Consider the following 11,176-nt stretch of genomic DNA (forward strand, 5'->3'; position numbering starts at 1 on the left):
TGGTGGGGGGTGGTGATGGTGATGGTCGGGGGGGGGGGAGCGGGTGATGGTGATTGGTGGCGCAGCGGTTAGCGCACTGAGCTACGAATCTGGCGACATAACTTCTATTCCCGCTCACGACCAATAACAGTGTTGGCGAATGTTTGAACCGGTCCTGGGCCTCCCCCTAGATCGACTCAGACTTAAATGAATAACTGGTTACGGGGTAAAAAAAAACATCTTCACTGGGGAGACAAAGGCGGCCGGGCGTGGTTCTGGCCACCTACCACCTCCGTGTGCCGTGCCGGCCTACCAAGGTCTTCGCGAACAGCACTTGCCCCAACAGTCTGTTAAGGCTACTGGGGGGTTCTTTGTCTTGTAGAAGGACGGCGACGTGGGGTGGTGGTGGTGATGGGGAGCGGAATGGTGATGGTGGTGGTGATGGTTTTAGTTGTAAAGGGAAGGGTGGATGTTCTATGTGGAGATGGAAGAGAGATGGGGGGGGGGTGTTAAGAATGTTGAGGATGGAGGTGATGGTGTGGGTGATGGTGTTGTGCGGGTAGGAGGGGTAGATGATGATGGTGATGGCCGCGGAGAAGCCTTGACGAAGCGCGTGGTGATGGTTGTGGTGCGGTCAGTGTGTGATTGCTGAGCTTGATAAGTCGGTGTTTGGTTGATGGGAGTGGTTGTTGTTGTTTGTTGCTACTGTAGTTGTGTTTGGGATGTTGATCATCAACATCGGCAGCAGCAACAGCAGCGCGCACGGGGTGGATACGTGTATACTGTACACAAAGACTGTACACACGTGTCCACAAAAAGCAAAGATCCCCCGTGTAGCCTCCACAGACTGTTGGGGCAAGTTCTGTGAACCAACATCGATTATAAAGGCCGGCACGGCGCATAACGATGGGAAGGGGTCACCAGAACCACGCCTGGCCGCCTTTGTCTCCCCAGTTATCGTACCAGGTACTCATTTTTAAAGCTTGAGTCGACCTAAGAGAGGCCCAGGACCGCATCGGGACCGAGATGCCGGCCGTGGTGACGCCGTGCGCGGGTTCGTAGCGCAGTGCGCTCACCATTGCGCCACGACTCCCCCCACACGGCACGGAACCTGACACACACTCGGCAGCACGGAACACAAAGACACACAACCACCAACCACAACAACCACAACCACCACCACCAGTAGCATCAACTACAGCTGCGGACGTAGTGGTGGTAGCTGTTGTGTTCGCGTGGTGATTGTTGTTGTTGTGGATGTTGTTGTTGGCCCTGGAGGTGCGCGGATAGAGAGGGGAGGCAGAGGGATGGTCGCGCCGACGAGGGAAGAGGGGGGAGGTAGAAGATGGGGGAAGAAGCGACGACCACCGGAGAGAGGGGAGAGCGAAGAATCGAGGAGCGAGAGCGAAGGGAGAGAGAGGGGGGAGAGAGCGAAGGGAGAGAGAGGGGGGAGAGAGTGGGGGGGGGAGTGGGGGGAGCGGAGCGCGTTTCCGCAGCCCGAGACGCGTTTCCCTCCCCATGCAGCCAGACGCGCGCCCCCCTCCCTCCCTCCCTGCCCCAGTCTCCCTCCCTCCCTCCCCACGTCTCCCTCCCTCCCCACGTCTCCACCTCCCTCCCCCACGTCTCCCTCACAGTCTCTCCCCCCCACCCACCACCCTGTCTACCTCTCCTCTCGTCTCCACCTCCGTCCCCCTCTCCCCCCACCATCTCCCTGCCCGTCTCCCCTTCGTGCTGTCCACTCCCGCATAGCCCACTCCACGTTCTCCGTCTCCCCAAGGCTCCCGTCAGCATTACCCCCCCCCCCCCTCACAGTCTCCCACCCTCCTCGTCTCCCATCCAATGTACCCGAACCCCACCAAAGATCCCCCGTGTAGCCTTCAACAGACTGTAGGGGCAAGTGCTGTTAGCGAGCACCTTTGAAGGCCGAAACGGTACACGATGGGGTGGGTGACCAGCACCAAGCCCGACCGCCTTTGTCTCCCTAGTGGCGATGTTTTACACAACGCACCAGGTACTCAATTGAGCTGAGTCGACGTAGGGGAGGCCCAGGACCGGCTCAGATAATCGTTACTGCTGTTGGCGCTGAGCGGGAATCGAACTCGGGTCGGCGGGTTCCATTCGCGCTCCTATACCCCCCGCCCCCTTCTCTCCAACCCACGTCTCGATTCCCACCATCGCTACCACCCACTCCAAGTCTCCCCGCGTCTCTCTGTCTCTGTGCTCCCGTGTATCTATGTCTGTGTGTGTCTCTCCCCGTGTCTCTATGTCTGTGTGTCTCTCCCTCCCCGTGTCTCTATGTCTGTGTGTGTCTCTCTCCGTGTCTCTATATCTGTGTGTCTCTCCCCGTGTCTCTATGTCTGTGTGTGTCTCTCCCCGTGTCTCTATATCTGTGTGTGTGTGTGTCTCTCCCCGTGTCCCTATGTCTGTGTCTCTCTCCCCGTGTCTCTAGATCTGTGTGTGTGTCTCTCCCCCCGTGTCTCTATATCTGTGTGTGTCTCTCCCCGTGTCTCTATGTGTGTGTGTCTCTCCCCGTGTCTCTACAGCTGTGTGTGTGTCTCTCCCCGTGTCTCTATGTCTGTGTGTGTCTCTTCCTTCCCGTGTTTCTACATCTGCGTGTGTGTCTCTCTCCCCGTGTCTCTATATTTGTGTGTGTCTCTCTCCGTGTCTCTATATCTGTGTGTCTCTCCCCGTGTCTCTATGTCTGTGTGTGATTCTCCCCGTGTCTCTATGTCTGTGTGTGTCTCTCCCTCCCCGTGTCTCTACATCTGCGTGTGTTTCTCTCTCCCCGCGTCTCTATATCTGTGTGTGTGTCTCTCCCCGTGTCTCTATGTCTGTGTGTCTCTCTCCGTGTCTCTATGTCTGTGTGTCTCTCCCTCCCCGTGTCTCTATGTCTGTGTGTGTCTCTCCCTCCCCATGTCTCTACATCTGCGTGTGTGTCTCTCTCCCCGTGTCTCTATATCTGTGTGTGTCTCTCTCCGTGTCTCTATATCTGTGTGTGTCTCTCTCCGTGTCTTTATGTCTGCGTGTCTCTCCCTCCCCGTGTCTCTACATCTGCGTGTGTGTCTCTCCCTCCCCGTGTCTTTATGTCTGTTTGTGTCTCTCCCCCCGTGTATCTACAGCTGTGTGTGTGTGTCTCTCCCCCCGTGTCTCTATAGCTGTGTGTGCCTCTCTCCCCGTGTCTCTATATCTGTGTGTGTGTCTCTCCCCGTGTCTCTAGATCTGTGTGTGTCTCGTACGAGTTTGTGGCGTCTGGTGCCATGAAAATAATAAACACGTGGAGCAAAACAACATCCCCACAACAACGCATCGCTTGTGTAAACACCTCACAGTACACACACACATCATGCTCACTAAACAAAATAAAAACATCCCCCATGTAGCCTTAACCGATTTGGGGGAAAATGACATTAGCAAGCATCTATATTATGGCCGGCACGCCACACGAGGTTGTGGTGGTGGCCTTTGTTTCCCCAGTGCTGATGTTTACATACCACGCCACGTACTCATTTGAGGCTAAGATGACCTAGGGGAGGCCCTGGAGTCGCTCAAGATATCCGTCGTTATTGTTGGTGAGCGGGAATCAAACTCGGGTCGCCGGGTTCGTAAAGCGGTGCGACAGCCACTGCGCCACCACTCCCGCAGGCACCCGCAGTGTGAACACAGTACACACACAGTACACACACACAGTACACACAGTACACACACACAGTACACACACACACTACACACAGTACACACACACAGTACACACACACTACACACAGTACACACACAGTACACACACAGTACACACACACAGTACACACAGTACACACACACAGTACACACACACAGTACACACACACTACACACAGTACACACTGTAGACACGCGCGCGTTGTGAACCCGCGTCGCGGGGCGGTCGGGAAAATGTCGGCGGCGCGCGCGTTCCTGCAGCCCCCCCCTCCACCCCCCTCACTCCCTCCCCCCTCCACCCCCCTCACTCCTTCTCACTCCCCCATGTCCCCCCTCTCACTCCCTCCCCCCTCTCACTCCCCCCCCCCGCTCTCACTCCCTCCCCCCTCTCACTCCCCCCCCCCCGCTCTCACTCCCTCCCCCCTCTCACTCCCCCCATGTCCCCCCTCTCACTCCCTCCCCCCTCTCACTCCCCCCCCCCGCTCTCACTCCCTCCCCCCTCTCACTCCCCCCCCCGCTCTCACTCCCTCCCCCCTCTCACTCCCCCATGTCCCCCCTCCACCCCTCCCCCCCTCTCACTCCCCCCCCCCGCTCTCACTCCCTCCCCCCTCTCACTCCCCCATGTCCCCCCTCCACCCCTCCCCCCTCTCACTCCCCCCCCCGCTCTCACTCCCTCCCCCCTCTCACTCCCCCATGTCCCCCCTCCACCCCTCCCCCCTCTCACTCCCCCCCCCCTCTCATCCCCCCCCCCCTCTCACTCCCCCATGCCCCCCCCTCCACCCCTCCCCCTTCTCACCCCCCCTCTCACTCCCTGCCCCCTCTCACTCCCCCATGTCCCCCCTCCACCCCTCCCCCTCTCCATTCCGTCTCCCTTCCCTCTCTCCACCCCACATCCCTCTCCGCTCCCTCTCCTCTCTCCATCCCTCGCCCTTACCTCCCATTTCCCCCTCTCTACCCCACCTCCATCTCCGTCACCTCTCCTCTCTCCATCCCTTCACTACCACACCACCTACCCAACTCTCCCCTTCCTCTTAATACCCGCTCTAAGTCCCATCTCCATTCTCACCCCTTACTTCTCCACCCCATCTCCCTTCCACCTCCCATACGCTCCTGTCCCTTTCTGTGTGTGCCTCTCTCATGGACATGGCCCACGTGTCTCTGTCTCTCCATGCGTTTCTGTGTCCCTGTATCCCTGTTTCTGTGTGTCGCTGTTTGTCTGTGTGTCCGGTGTCTGTCTCTGCTTGTGTCTACGCGTCTGTCTGTGTGACTCTGTGTCTGTGTTTCCTTGTGCCCGTGTCCGTGTGTGTCTCTGTGTCCCTGTGTGTGTGAAAGATCTGGACATATCAGTGAGCTCCTCCGGCAGACGAGGCTGCGTTGGCTGGGTCACGTAGCCCGCATTCTCAGCCATCGCATGCCCAAGCAGCTTCTGTTCGCCCGCATAGAGGGAGCTAAACGGGGACAGCACGGCTTAGAGAAGAGATGTGCTGATGTGGAGGAGGTTCGCGAAGAACGCTGGTGGAATTCGCCCTCCGACAATAACGGAGGGCAGAGGAGCGACACTCACAACAACGAGCGGAGCGACGGGCGGAAAAAGCGCAGAAAGTTGGCAGTGGTGAGCACAAGGTGGTGCATCTGCCAGCCATTTAATCAATTTAACACGTAGGCTTTCGCGACCAATATTATTCATAATCAACGTTTTTGGGTTTAGATCGCGTTATTTATAAATGTGTCGTAACCCTCCACCACCCGACACGGCCAATCAGTAAAAAAGTGTCACGTTGACAAAAGACAAATAGTTCACTGCTTTAGCCCACCAGTGTGTTGAAGCGTGAAACCACAACATCTCAATCAACCCATGGCACCTGCTGGATCTGTTCCGTGACCTCCTCCTGCTGCTGCACCTAGCCTGGCACAGCAGTCAACCCATGGCACCTGCTGGGTCTGTTCCGTGACCTCTTGACAGCGGGCCTTCGAGACATCACGTGGCCTCAAAGTGCACCTCGCCTGGCACAAGCGCCGTGGTCACGTCACCGCCACTTAGTGGTGAACTGTGGTTGTTGTTGTTGTGTGTGTAGCGAGCACCACGCTCGACCGCCTTAGCCTCCCCAGTGGCAATGTTTACACACTGTACCAGGTAATAATTTGAGGCTGAGTAGACCTAGGGGAGGAGGCCCAGGACCGGTTCAGATAATTGTCACTGGTGCCGGAATAAAAATGGGGTCACTGGGTTCGTAGTGCTGCTCGCTAACCGCTACGCCACCACTCCCCACCACGTACACACACTCGCGTACACACACGTGTCCCCCCATACAGCACCAGCTGCTGCTATGTACACCGATGATTGCGAGCATCTACTAAAGCCGACACTCGGAAGAAGACGCGCTGTGGTCAGAAACCCCATTGACTGTTAGCCGTGCCAAGTGTGATTTTTCAAGGCCGAGTCGACCTAGAGGTCGTCCAGACGGGCGGGGGGGGGGGTGGAAATTCCTCCTGTAGTTTGCTCACACGCGCAGCGCACACAGAGCCAGACTGTTGGGGCTGCTTTGAAGAGGGACTCGGAGCGGGTGGTGTGGCGAGAAACACGTCGGGCACGTGTTGTTTCCCCGGCCGCCTTTGTTTCCCCACTCCGCCTCCCCGGTTGTGCTGATGCATTCGCACTTGATGATATTCGTCGTGCAGCGCGCTAAGCGCTGCGCCACCGCTCCACCTCAAAAGCACACACGCACTGTTGGCGCACGCACAGGCAAAGCTCACTTGTCTAGCCTCCACAGGCTGTTGGGGCAAGTGCTCTTAGCGAACACCTTATGAAGGTCGGTAAGACGCGCGAGGGGGCTGGTTTGGCCAGAAGTGATGGTGAGTGTCAAGAGGATGTGTGATGGGGAGTTTGTGTGATGGGGAGTTGTGTGATGGGATGTTTGTGTGATGGGGTGTGAGTGTGATGGGGAGTTTGTGTGATGTGGAGTTTGTGTGATGGGATGTGGTGGGGAGTTTGTGTGATGGGGTGTGAGTGTGATGGGGAGTTTGTGTGATGGGATGTGTAATGGGGAGTTTGTGTGATGGGGAGTTTGTGTGATGGGGTGTGAGTGTGATGGGGAGTTTGTGTGATGGGGTGTTTGTGTGATGGGGTGTGAGTGTGATGGGGAGTTTGTGTGATGGGGTGTTTGTGTGATGGGGTGTTTGTGTGGTGGGGTGTGAGTGTGATGGGGAGTTTGTGTGATGGGGTGTTTGTGTGATGGGTTGTGTGCGAAGAGGGTGTTTGATGGGGTGTGTGATGGGGAGTGAGTCTGATGGTGTGGGGGTTAGTGTAGTGGTTAGCGCGTGGCCACCACCGGTGACGATTATTTGAACCGGTTCTGGGCGTCCCTTAGGTCGGCTCAGCCTCAAACGAGTACCTGGTGCGGCGTGTAAACATCGCCATTAGGGAGACAAAGGCGGCCGAGCGTGGTGCTGGCTACCCACCCCCTCGTGTGCTGTGCCGGCCTTCATAGCCCTCGCTAACAGCGCTTGGTCCAACAGTCTGTTCAGGCCGCACAGGAGATCTTTGTTTTGTATGGTGGTGTCGCGATATTGTTGTGGTGCGGGAGTGTGTACACAACCACCATCACCGCAGCCACCATCCCCACTACCACGAGCACAGTCACGCGGCCTTGAGAATCCGTGCATCATCAGACCCACTGCTTCCGTCCGATATTTGGAAGCCACTGGAGCTATGCACTTGTACATCTCGACTGAAAACTCGTTTCTTTAGAACCGCTTTATGTGCTAGTTTGTTGTCCTTCCCCCGCACCCTGATTAGAACGGTTGGCTACGTACGGAGCGTAAGAAGTTCAATATACACTCACACACACCCTGTGTATCACACACACACCCGGTGTATCTCACACACACACACACTGTGCTTCACACACACACACACCCCGGTGTATCACACACACACACCCCGTGTATCACACACATACACCCCGTGTAACACACACACACCCCGTGTAACACACACACACACACCCCGTGTATCACACACACACCCCGTGTATCACACACACACACCCCGTGTAACACACACACACACACCCCGTGTATCACACACACACCCCGTGTATCACACACACACACACATCGTGTATCACTAACACACACATCGTGTATCACTAACACACACCCCGTGTATCACACACACACACACACCCCGTGTATCACACACACACACACACCCCGTGTATCACACACACACACACCCGGTGTATCACACACACACCCCGTGTATCACACACACACACACGGTGTATCACACACACACACACGGTGTATCACACACACACCCCGTGTATCACACACACACACACCCCGTGTATCATACACACACCCCGTGTATCACACACACACCCCGTGTATCATACAAACACACACATCGTTTAACACACACACACATCGTGTATCACACACACACACACCGTGTATCACACACACACCCGGTGTATCACACACACACACCCCGTGTATCACACACACACCCCGTGTATCACACACACACCCGGTGTATCACACACACCCCGTGTATCACACACACACACCCCGTGTATCACACACACACACCGTGTATCACACACACACCCGGTGTATCACACACACACACCCCGTGTATCACACACACACACACACACCCCGGTAAATGAACCACACACACACACCCCGGTAAATGATCCCCACCGCACATACAGGTCTAGAATATGCTGCACGTCCGTGATGTCATGGTCGGTATATATATCCCCTGGCTGTGGCCTCCCCTAGATCGACGCTGCGGTGTGTAAACATCGCCACGAGGGAGACAAAGGCGGCCAGGCATGGTACTGGCCACCCACCCACTCGTGTGCCGTGCCGGCCTTCACAGGTGCTCGCCAACAGCAAGTGCCCCAAACATTCTGTTCTTCTATACGGGGGGTCTTTGTCTTCACGTGTGTATAAACGTGTGTGTACGTGTGTGTACGTGTGTATACGTGTGTATGGTGAGTGGTGACGGAGTGGTTAGCGCGCTGCGCTACGAATCCCTGATACCCCGAGTTCGATTCCCGCTCACGGCCAACAATCGGTAACGAATGTTTGAAACGATCCTGGATCTCCATTAGGTAGACTCAGCCTCAAATTAATATCTGGTGCACTGGACAGACGCAGCCGTGTGGGCGTGATATCACCACCCACCTCGTGTGCCGTGCCGGCCGAAATTGGTCCTCGCTAACACCACTTGCCACCACAGTCTGATGAAGGCTACACGGGGGGTCTTTGTCTCTATGGCGCTTTGTCGATCCACTGCTGGATGAAAACTTCTGCACTCCGTGCGGAATTGCAGGCGTTGTTTGACCATACTTCACCACTCTGGTAAGTGCGGGGGGTTTGGCGATGGATACTTTGCGATGTGTATCTTGACACCCACGTGCATTGGAGCCAGTATGCCACCCAGACACACACACCGACGATCACGCCACGCGTTACAGCCGGCCGGTGGTGTAGATCGCACGCAGCCATCACACGCGCGTGTGCCCGAGTTCGAATCCCACTCATAGCCAACACCAATGACGAGTATCTGAACCAGTACTGGGCCTCCCCTAGGTCGACTCAGCCTCAGATGAGTACCTGATGTGGTGTGTAAAAAACATCGCTACTTGGGAGACAAAGGCGGTCAGGCGTGGTCCTGGCCACCCACTCCCTCGTGTATACCGTGTCGGCCTTCAGAGGGGCTACTCGCTAACAGCACTTGACCCCCCCGCCCAACCATCTGTTAAGGCTACACGGGGTATCTGAACCGGGCCAGCCTCAAATTACATCGCCATTCGGGAGACAAAGGCGGCCGGGCATGAGTGTGCCGTTACGGCCTTGATAGGTGGCCGCTAACTGCGTGCGAGATTGTGTCACAGCTTTGCATTCGTTGACGATGACTTCGCCACGGGGCTTGGTGCCAGGCTTGGTGCACTTTAAGACCACGTGGAAGTGCGGACGGAGATATTGGGACACGCCGAGGTGGCATTCTGTGGTATTGTGTTGGTAGGCTGAACCAAACAAAGACAAAGATCCCCCTTATAGCCTTGAACAGGCTGCTGCTGCTGCTGCGGTGAGTGCTCTTAGCGAGCGCCAATGAGGGCCGGCCGGAATGGCGGCACCCCCGAACCTCCTTTGTCGTCCAACTGTCTGATGTTTCCACTGAGTCGACCTGGAGGAGGTTCAGCTATCCCTCGTCGTCGATGTTTAGCCGCGGCCAGGAAACGAACTCGCCGATTGATCGTGCAGTGCGCCACCGCTCCCACGCGGACGGTAAGACAAAGATCTCCCGTATAGCCTGAACAGACTGTAGGGGCAAGTGCTGTTAGCGAGTAGCAGCAGCAGCACCTATGAAGGCTGCCGGCACTGTGGCACACGAGGGGGTGGGTGGCCGGCACCACGCCCGGCCGCCTTTGACCAACGTTTACACATCGCAGCAGGTACTCCTTTGAGTCGACCTGAGGGAGGCCCAGGGCCGATTCAGATAATCGCCACTGGTGTTGTCTGTGAGCGGAAATCGAACTCGGGTCGCCGGGTTCGTGTAGTGCAATGCGCTAACCACTGCGCCACCGCTCCCCCACGGGCGTTGAGAAGGCAGAGCGGGAGCAGCGACACGCGCCTCACTGTGGGCGGAGCAGCAGGCGGCCCCTCCAGACGCGTCCATCGCTCCCCCCTCGCCTTCCTCTCCTAGCCCCCCCCCCTCTCTTCCTCCCCCTCGCCTTCCTCTCCTAGCCTCCCCCCCTCTCTCCCACACGTCTCTCTCGCCCTCGTTCACCATCATCTCCTCCCCTTCTCTCCCGCCTCTCTCCCTTCCCTCTCCCCTCGCGCTCCATTATCTCCCCTCTGCGCCCCCTCCCTCCCCTCCCCCTCCCCTCCCTCCCCTCCCCCTCCCCTTCCTCTCCTAACCCCCCCCCCCTCTCCTCCCCCTCCTCCCCCTCTCCCTGCTGCGCTCGCGGAGTCGGTAGCTCCACGCGGGCCGCATCAGATAAGGAGATCGATTATCGGTCTCACAGCCGCGACAGCGCTGATGGTGGTGATGGTGTGTGGTAGTGATGGTGTTTGGTGATGATGGTAGCGATGATGTTGTGTGGTGGTGATGGCGTGTAGTGTGGATGGTGAATATGATGGGGATGTGTGGCGGTGATGGTGCAAGTGATGATGGTGGATGTGATGATGTGGTGGTGATGGTGGATGTGATGATGTGGTGGTGATGGTGGATGTGATGATGGTGGATGTGATGATGTCATGGTGATGGTGGATGTGATGATGGATGTGATGATGTGGTGGTGATGGTGGATGTGATAATGTGGTGGTGATGGTGGATGTGATGATGGTGGATGTGATGATGTGGTGGTGATGGTGGAAGTGATGATGGTGGATGTGATGATATGGTGGTGATGGTGGATGTGATGATGTGGTGGTGATGGTGGTCATGTCCCTGCGGCGTGTTATGATGAGGGAGCGGTGGCACAGTGGTTAGCGATCTGCACTA

Source organism: Lethenteron reissneri, chromosome 4 (genome assembly GCF_015708825.2).
Source record: "Lethenteron reissneri isolate LAM-NWPU_2019-01 chromosome 4, ASM1570882v1, whole genome shotgun sequence".
NCBI classification, from domain to species: Eukaryota; Metazoa; Chordata; class Hyperoartia; order Petromyzontiformes; family Petromyzontidae; genus Lethenteron; species Lethenteron reissneri.